The 10,280-nt window shown below is 44.4% G+C and overlaps 1 long non-coding RNA gene across 1 annotated transcript; it reads right to left on the reverse strand.

Annotated features, from left to right (window-relative positions):
- Positions 1-1,993: 1,993 nt before the first annotated feature.
- On the reverse strand, positions 1,994-9,726 carry LOC141917720 (uncharacterized). Its single transcript, XR_012621415.1, has 2 exons — positions 9,038-9,726; positions 1,994-3,992 (listed from the first exon to the last, which is right to left on the reverse strand). It is a non-coding gene; the product is annotated as an uncharacterized LOC141917720 (long non-coding RNA).
- Between the last annotated feature and the right edge of the window lie 554 nt (positions 9,727-10,280).

Here is a 10,280-nt window from a genome sequence, read left to right on the forward strand (position 1 = left end):
CTCTGGCGAGGCGGCGGCGGCGGGGGGGGTCGGGCGGGGGGCGGCGGGAGCGGGGCGGGGCGGGGCGCTCCGGTGATTGATCTTTTGGGCTTGAGGGGGGGGGGGGGGTCGAGCTGTAGTAAACCTGTTGATTTTTGCTCTTGCCTTCCCTGCCGCACGGGTGCTGCGCGTGCAGCGTCCCCGTCCCTCCTTTTAGGAGCCGCCTTGGGGAACAGGGATCCCGCGAACGTCCCAGCAGTGGCGGAATCCTGAGCGCCAGCGCGTTCGGCCTCTGCTGACCAGGCAGCGAAAGCGGAGGCGGGGGTCTGCCGTTCTGCTTTCAGTTCTGTCAGAGTGTCTAGGACCAATCTCCACACGGTGGAGAGTTTCCCACTGTCTTTAGAACCTGAACTAATGTTGTTCCACAGTGCCGCGCCGATCTTTTCCCAAGTAGCTGCTTCAAAGGCTGCGCTCACTGAGGGGATTAGTCCGTGCTGCCGAGCCCACAACAGCACCCTCCTCAGGTTCCCCTGATAAGATAATCCTCTCTCAGAGAGTATGTGTTGGAGGAGCTTAACCACTGCCGCTTCTTCTTTACCCAGCGCGGACCCCATCTCCTCCCCAGCCGCTCACCTGATCAGGGCGAGATTCCCGACGATTGCGCGCGCGTCTTCCCAGGCGCCGGGGCAGCGCCTGCTACGGCTGATACTGCCCCCTCTGGGCCGTCTTCTCTTGCTCGGGCGAGCACCGACGGGAGGGTCCCGATTCCCCAGGGCTTGAGTCCCGCGTATCTTCCATGAGGCTCCCTCGGGTCTGTTATAAGTTGAGAAACGAGACCAAAAAGTTTCCAACCCAATCAGAATTTATTATACTTCCAGCAAGCAAAGTTAGCGAGCAAAATCAGCGCTGGGCGGCCGGGGAGTCTCCGCTCCACCAACGGCGCACCTTTTCCCTTTTTACAGTCCCTTTTATATACAGCCTTCTTCCTGGTTGCCGTGGTTTCTTTCGGTATACTCTGCGCATGTTCGTCGTGCTGCTAGGGGGTCGCAGGGATGAAGGTTTTCAGTCTTCCTTATCTGGTCCTTTCAGTAACTATTTTCCTTATTTAGTATTTTTTTGCAGACCTGTGGGGGCTGATTAAGCAAGTTAAAGTATACATCTGGGTGGAGACTTGTAAGAATGGATTGAGCAAGCTAAATGGATATCTGGGTCTCATCCGCCAAGAGGCCCCAGCATATCCTGTCAAGTAAACAAGCACTTTATCTTGTTGACATTTTAGTGAACAAACTCACCTAATCTATCACAATCCCCCCTTTTCTATTTCTCATTTTGTTCACTAAACCTTTTTAATTCTTGTTGACTCAAAATCAGGCTTTCTTTTATTTCTGTATCTTCTCGGAGTGGTTCGTATTTAGCTCTAACAAGCATTAAGTGTGCAGCTTCCAAACGACTCTTTACAATTGTAATTAGTTTGTTAAAAATGCATGGTCCAAAAGTTAATCCCAAAATAAGCAACAGCAGGGGGCCAGCTATAGTTGAAAGCAAAGTTGTTAGCCAAGGGGAATAATTGAACCAAGATTCATACCAGCTCTGTTGAGCCTCTTTCTCCCGTTTCCGTTGTTCCAACCTCTTTCGTAACTCAGTCATTGTATCAATTATTATCCCTGTATGATCTGCATAGGTACAACATTCTTCTTTGAGTGCTACACATAATCCTCCTTGTTGTAGTAACAAGAGATCTAATCCCCTTCTATTTTGCATTATTACCTCAGATAAGGATCTTAATGACTTTACCAATCCATCAATCGCTTGCTCAATTTTACCGAGATCTTCGTCTACCGATACTCGGAGTGCCTTCATTTCTTTTTGATTGTTTACTAAGGAGGCGATTCCTGTTCCTGCGCCTATGCCACTGATGGTGAGAAGAGTAGCAATGGTAAGGACAGTGATTGGTTCTCGTTTTACTAAATGATGTTCAGGGGTTTTATGCTGATCATAAATATATTCGCTAGAATGGTAAGTAATACGTGGTATTATTGATACCTGAATGCAGTATTCACTGCTTTCGTTAAATGCAACAAGAGATATACACGGGGTGATCCCAATGTTTGAACATATCCATTTCGTGTTAGCGGCGGGAATCAGCCACTGTGCAGGTCTCTCGTTTTTTGATATTTTTGCTCCACAGAGATGCATTTTATGGGTGGGGACCTTTCCAATGCATCTCCCTTTACCTGTTACTTGGGACAAAGTGAGTCCCTGTGTCTGGTCCTTTCCTTTTTTCCACAGGCACTGTGCAGGGTTAGTTCCATTTACTCTTTTAGCTTTAGCAGTCATTCCTACAGCCTCATAAAAAGGTGGCCTAATGTTATAACATAACCAACAGTCTTCCGTTAACTCAGGTTTGGTTTTGTTTAATATCCTATAACTAGCTTGCATAATTTTCCATAGAGTACTATATTCATATATACTGATTTAGGAGGTCAAATTAGTGGGTTGGGTATAATTTTCCTGGTTATCAGTGGTATTGTTTTTAACATCAATAGTAGAGATTGCTAGATTTGGCCCAATGGGTTCTGGGGTTTCATTAAGTGCAATTTCTTTCTTAATTGTTATAAGATTTCCCCGATCTGTTCCAGGTTCCCAATGTCTAATTCCCCAGGTTCTTCCCAGGATCCACCCTGGGTCTTCTGACTTTGTTATATTAATATATATATATGAACATGTTCCTTTAGAGAGCATCTCTCCTGAGGGACCTTTCCAAGGTGGTGTACACCCAGCTGGACCAAATCCTGCTTTAAGATACTGATCTGGTCCCCCTCCTGGAGCCCAATCAGAAGCGATAGTTTCACAGCCCCAATAGGCACAAAAATAATGGCCAGGGTAATTACAATATGGTTTCCCTCGGTTGGAACTAGGACACATGTAAAATCCTGTTAAATTCAAAATTTTACCACAGTGGTCTATTCCCGTTAGATCACACAATCCTACAATGAAGCTTGGAGCCCCTGGTACAGTTGATGTACGTAAGATTTTACCATCTAGTCTGGTTAGGGACCATTTAAAAGGTTGGTGTGTTTCCAGTTCTGCAGTACAATAACTTAATTTTAGCCATAACAATATTACAATTATGATATGCAAGGTTTGGGATGATGTTCCCCTGTGTACCAGATTCCCTCCTGGTTGGTTCCTGTGAAATGCAGACAGGGTTAAAAGTATGTTATTCACCCATTTTTCTTTACCAATCCCGTGGTAATTCTGCCAGCATCTCAGCAACGCTCCAGTTGGATGGCTCCTTCCTCCACAGTCGTCTTTCCCTCTGCCTCGCTCATCGACTCGGGTGCTTCGAGCCACGAGGTGTACCATCTTCTCGGCAGCAAGGATGCTCTTCAGGAGGAAACGCTCGCCGTCTAAGATCCTGTCTCGTAAAATAGGATCTCCAATTTGTATGTTTAATTTCAGGAACGTCACAGCGGACTTTACTGATGAGCTTACGACAGAGGCTCTCAGTGATTTCCGCTACAAAAGGCCTTGGTTCATTCGGGTGATAACAATAAAAATTTGGTTCAATTCCTTTTGTAAATATATCCCACCATTCTTTTGAGCCCGAGGTTAATTCTCCTTTAGATATTTTGCAGGTTAATGTCCAATTAGTGATTTCCCTTTGCAATTTATAACAGGAGATGCAAACCCCTCGGGGAGGGTATCCTTCAACACAATGAGTCCACCACCTTTCCTTGCATACCTTACAGGTATAACATACAAAGGGATGACAATTACAGTACTTATTTCCGCACCTTATTCTAACATTATCATTACTTATAAGTCCATCATCTAAGTAATAAGGGTTAGGTAAATACTCAATCCTGTAAGGGTCCAAGTCCATTAAGTCCTCTGGAATTTTAATTTCAAGTCTCCAACCGGGCTGGTGATTTTCCACGAAGAGTTAGTGATAGGTCCTTTTATTAAGCGGGCATGGGTCCAACCTCGTTCAGCAGTTCGGACAGCAGTCTCTGTGGTAAGCAATACAAGGTAAGGTCCATCCCATTGAGGGGTTAGTGATGATTCCTTCCATGATTTAATTAATACCAAGTCTCCTGGCTGAATTTTATGAATAGCCAGGTCCAGAGGAGGTCTTTGCACCACCATTCCCTTTTTCCATAATTCATTTCGATATTTCATTAAGTTTATAACATAAGAGTTTAATTTCTGGTCTCTCAGTCTAGGATGGTCTTGGGGTTCCTCTAAATCATAAGGCATTCCGTATAGCATCTCAAAAGGTGAAATCCCAAGATCAGCCCTAGGTCTAGTTCTCAAATTAAGTAGTGCAAGTGGTAAACACTTCACCCAGGATAACCGGGTTTCCATCATTAGTTTGGTGGGCTGTTTCTTAATTTCTGCATTCATCCTTTCTACTTTCCCCGAACTTTGGGGATGCCATGGGGTATGATGTTCCCATTTTGTTCCCATTGCCACCAAAACCTCCTGTATTATTTTGGACACGAAATGGGGACCTCGATCTGAGTCAATAACTTCACTCATCCCATATCTTGGTATTATGTTTTCCAACAGTGTTTTTACTACTGTGTGAGCAGTTGCTCTAACAGTGGGGAAAGCCTCTACAAAATGGGTTAGGTGGTCTACTATCACTAGCAAATATTTATATCTTCCCACTTTTGGTAGCTCGGTAAAATCTATCTGAATGTTAGCAAATGGTCTGTGGGCAAGCTGTCTGCCACCCAGTGGTCTCTCTCTAACTTGGGTTTTATTGACCCTTTTGCAAATTAGGCAGTCTTCTACTACTCATTTTGCCAAATTGTATATTCCAATGCTCATATATTTAGTAGCAAATTGGTCTACTAATGCTTGTACTCCCCAATGAGTCTGATCGTGAAACCTTTGCAACGTTTCTAGTGCAAGTGATTTTGGTAGAATCGTTCTCCCATCGGGGAGATTCCAATGTCCCTCTTGGTTTTCTTTTACACCCATCTCCTTTAATTTTGCTTTTTCCTGTAGGGTAAAGCTATACAATCTGTATTTCTTTACCTCTGAGGTATCGTTGCTAAAAGTATCAACTGGGGTCCAGTCTTTTAGGGCCGCTCTTTTTGCTTCTCGGTCAGCTATATTGTTTCCCCTACTCCGGATATCCGCTCCTTTTTGATGTCCCCTTAGATGTACCACTGCAATTTCTTTGGGACCCCATAGAGCTTTTAATATCTGCACTATTAGTTCCTGATGGGTTAAGTCCTTTCCCTGTGAATTTATTAATCCTCTTTCTTCCCATATTTTCCCAAAGGTATGCACTACTCCATATGCATACTTAGAGTCAGTAAATATAGTTCCCACTTTATTTCTTAGATATTCCAAAGCTCTTAGCACTGCGTATAATTCACACGCCTGGGCTGACCAGGAATGATTTAATGGTCCTGATTCCAATACTTTGAGATTTGGTCCTTTAATTATTGCATATCCTGATTTTCTTTTCCCATTCACCACCCGTGATGAGCCATCCACAAATAATTTTTCTCCTTCTCCTAGTTCTTCCTCTTCCAAATCTGGTCTAATTTTGGTTTGACTTTCTATGGTTATGAAACAATCGTGTATCAACTGTGAGTCCCAGGGTTCTCCGTACAAAAACTGGGCTGGATTCTGGAGGGTTGTGACTTTCAGGGATAATTTTGGGGAATCAATCAATATTCCTTCATATTTCAAAAGCCTAGAATCTGTGACCCATTTCTCTGCCTTTTGCTGCAAGATGCCCCGAATGTTATGAGGCGATAAAACCCTTAATTCTCCATTAAAAGTTATTTTATTTGCTTCTTCTACCAGAAGCGCAGCTGCTACTACTGCTTGTAGGCAGGTGGGCCAACCCTTGCTAACCGGGTCTAATAACTTAGACAGATATCCTACTGGTTTCTTTTTTCCTGCCCAGTCCTGGGTAAGGACTCCATAGGCAGTTCCCTCATCAGTATTAACAAAGAGGGAAAAGGGTCTTTTTAGGTCAGGTAAGCTTAGTACTGGGGCAGTTATAAGATCTTTTCGCAGTTGTTCCAAATGTTGTTCATCTTCCATGGTCCATTTTAGCAGGTTATCCTGGCTCAATTTATTATACAAAAATTTTACTTTGCTGCTATAATTTTCAATCCATTGTCTGCAATACCCGACCAGACCCAATAATTGTCTTATCTGCTTTTTATTTGTGGGAGGGGGTATTGACAATATCCCTTTTACTCGTTCGGGATCTATTCTCTTTTCTCCTTTTGATAAATAGTGCCCCAGATATTTAACTTCTTCTTCCACAAATTGTAGCTTGGATCGTGATACCTTCAGTCCCTTTAGAGCCAGGAAGTTTAATAATTTAATGCTTTCTTGCCTTACTACTTCTTCCTCCTTCCCTGCAATTAAAAGATCATCTACATACTGAATCAAGGTGGTATTTTAATTTACCACATATTCTTGGAGAATTTTCTCCAATGCTTGCCCGAATAAATTCGGTGACTCGGTAAATCCTTGAGGTAGGACCGTCCACCTTAATTGCTGTCGACGGTGGGTTTCAGGATCTTCCCATTCAAAGGCAAAATAATCTCGGCTTTCCTCACTCAAGGGGCAAGCCCAGAAGGCATCTTTTAAATCAATTACACTATACCAGTGATTTTCTGGCCCTATCCTACTAAGCAAGGTATAAGGATTAGCCACTACGGGAAATCGAGTTACGGTTCTCTTTTTAATTTCCCTTAAATCATGCACTAATCTATAAGACCCATCTGATTTCTTTACGGGTAGGATGGGAGTGTTAAAGGGGGACATACATGGTTCTAAAAGGCCTCTTTCAAGTAACCTTTCAATTTCAGGCTTTAGCCCCCACTTTCCTTCTGGTGGAATTGGATATTGTTTGATTCGTATAGGTACCTCCGGATTAATAATGGTTACTGAAAATGGAGGTATCTGTAGCTTACCAATTGTTTCTGGGGTATACCATACCTCTGGGTTAACTTCCTTTTCATCTTCCACTCGAAGGGGGCATAACCTAATCTTTAGTTCTTTATCTTTTACTTCCAAACTAATTCCTAATTCTATTATTAGATCTCTACCGAATAAATTGTAATCGGCCTCAGGGACTAATAATAATGATCCCATCCCAAATTTGGAATGTGTTTCAAATACTATATTTTTGATAATGGGTACTTCAAAGGGTTCTCCCTTGGCTCCTATAACTTGGGCCGTTTCAGATGACGCTTTACAGCCCTGGGGCATTACCTGGATAGTGGATCTTTCAGCCCCTGAATCTACCAGGAACTCGAATTCCTGTTGCTGGGGACCTACCTTAACTTTTATCAAGGGCTCTTTATGTTTTTGGGTCCCCAGCAAATAGAGCCCCTGACACCCCTAATCTTCCTTGAACATTTTTTTCGTCCCGCAGCCGCTTCCTGCATTCCCTTTTTATGTGTCCTCGGGCACCACAATAGAAACAGGTGCCCTGTTCTCTTCGTCTTATCATTCCTTCAGTTTTTTCTGTCCTTAATCTGGGATTTTCTTTTAGGAAATCCCCATATTTTCCTAGTGCACAAGAAGGTGTTTGATTCCCCAGGCCTTTTTGTCCCTCCCGGACAGCTGCCACCATCATCCTGACTTGCTTCTTATGATTTTCGTCATCCCTCCGAACATACACTTTCTGAGCTTCTCGCAATAACTCATCTAACCCCTGGTCCTGCCAATTGTCCATCTTTTCTAATTTTTTTCTTATGTCATCCCAAGATTTGGCTACTAATTGAGTTTTCAGCAATGCTTGTCCCACTTGGGTGTCCGGATCCAATCCTGAATACATCTGGAGGCTTTTTCTCAGCCTCTCTAACCAATCGGTGGGGCTTTCCTCTTTTCTCTGCCTCTCATTAAAGGCTTTGCTTATATTTTGCCCCCTGGGCACAGATTCTCGGATGCCTTGAATAATAATAGTCCTTAGGTCCTGCATGTGAGTTCTGTGGTTTGGGTTTTGGTGGTCCCAATTTGGCCGCTGTAGGGGCCATTTTTCATCTGCAAGAGGACCTTGTACATGCTGGGCATCCCATATTCTCATTCCGGCCCTTCTGATCATATTTCTTTCTTCTGCAGTAAATAGTATACTCAAAATAGACTGCATTTCATCCCAGGTGTAGGTGTTAGGACCTAGGAATTGATCAATCTTTTCGGCAACCCCCAAAGGATCTTCTATCAGGTTTCCCATTTCTTTCTTGAATTCTCTAACATCCCCTGAGTTAAGGGGTATAGATACAAATCCTATCCCTGGTTGTGGTCCCCCCATTGGTATCTCCCGGAGTGGATATAATTTTTGTTGTTTTGCCTGACTCCTAGTTGCCCTTCTGGAACTTCTGGGGGTGTCTGAGGAAGTTCCAGAGTCGCTCTCAGTTTCCTCAGGGGCTGAGGGTGGTGGATTGGCAATAGGTGGTGGGGGTGGTATATAAGGTGGGGGTAATAAGGGAACCTCTTCTTTGTCTCGTTTTTTCTTATCATTTTTCCCACCCCCTTTTCTTTTAGGGCAAACAGATAGCTTTTGGCTCCCGATCCCATCCACATGCTAGCATAATCACTCTCCTCCGGATTAACCGGTTCTTTGGAATTAACATATGTGTTTAGGGCCTGACATACCCAATTTTCAAAAGACCCAAAGATTGGCCAGAAAACATGTTCTTCCTTAATTTTCTGACCTCCCCAAATTTCCATACAAAAATGGATCATTTTTGCTTTATTCTTTCCTTTGCTTTTTGAAAAGTCCCTCCAATTTGTCAACATTAATCCTAAGGGACTATCAGGTGGGATAGGGGGCAACCGCACAGGGGGCCCTCCACCCATGGGACGAGGGGGCTTGCTTTTTCCCTGTCCCATCTTCCAAAGCGCAGTCTTTCTCACTCACACACGTTCCCCTGGTTCGTGGCCCACACCCTCGCGGGCTATGGGAACCGCACTACTGAGGGTCCACACTCACTTGGTTCCACTGGAACCTCTCACATGCCACGCTTCAGGATCACCAACCCCAACCGAACGGATTTCCAAATATACTTACACGTCCTGTGTCTTCGTCCGGACCTTTTGTGCACAAAGATTACGGGGTCGACCGGTTCCTTTTGCTCACTACTTTAGATTTTGGGTTCGTCAGTGGAAAGTGTGGAGACTTTGGGAACAGCTAGGACCACCAAAGGATGGTGGGGCGCCTTCCCTGCTGCCCAAGTCCAGCCACTATATTTCCATCCGAGTCACGGCACCAAATTGTTATAAGTTGAGAAACGAGACCAAAAAGTTTCCAACCCAATCAGAATTTATTATACTTCCAGCAAGCAAAGTTAGCGAGCAAAATCAGCGCTGGGCGGCCGGGGAGTCTCCGCTCCACCAACGGCGCACCTTTTCCCTTTTTACAGTCCCTTTTATATACAGCCTTCTTCCTGGTTGACGTGGTTTCTTTCGGTATACTCTGCGCATGTTCGTCGTGCTGCTAGGGGGTCGCAGGGATGAAGGTTTTCAGTCTTCCTTATCTGGTCCTTTCAGTAACTATTTTCCTTATTTAGTATTTTTTTGCAGACCTGTGGGGGCTGATTAAGCAAGTTAAAGTATACATCTGGGTGGAGACTTGTAAGAATGGATTGAGCAAGCTAAATGGATATCTGGGTCTCATCCGCCAAGAGGCCCCAGCATATCCTGTCAAGTAAACAAGCACTTTATCTTGTTGACATTTTAGTGAACAAACTCACCTAATCTATCACAGGTCCCTGGTCGAGCGCCAGTTGCCGACGCGGAAGTCTCGGACACCATTTAGACGACCAATATGATCAAGTTGATGCCACTTTATTAAAGGCTACACAGCAATTTATACTCTATCTCAAGCTTCACGCGCCGCTATCTTATTGCTAATAGGCTAAAGCTACTTGTTCACGTGTCCTTCTGCCCTCTATGATTGGTCCCGGTGTGGTGTCCACGCGCTGCTCTCCCCCCAGGTAGACCCCCTGTTTTTGACATTCCAACATCTTTATCTCTTGGGAAGGAATGTAGTTTCTCAGGCCGTCTCGGCCTTGTTTTTGTCCTTGAACACAGCTGCAGCTTGCTGTTACAGTGAGGCCCCTTGGTCTGGATTGCTCACAACATGTCCGTTGTTCTCCAGCGATGCCACAAAACAGTACCAGATTTTACATTTGATGGTAACACGGCAATGCCACCCCACTCACACAACTCACACCACTCCCGTACCCCTGTACTAGGAGTACCCAGGTCGACCTAGGCTTCCAATGTGGTCAGAGTGTCAAAACCACCCTGCC

This window comes from Strix aluco, chromosome W (genome assembly GCF_031877795.1).
Source record: "Strix aluco isolate bStrAlu1 chromosome W, bStrAlu1.hap1, whole genome shotgun sequence".
NCBI classification, from domain to species: Eukaryota; Metazoa; Chordata; class Aves; order Strigiformes; family Strigidae; genus Strix; species Strix aluco.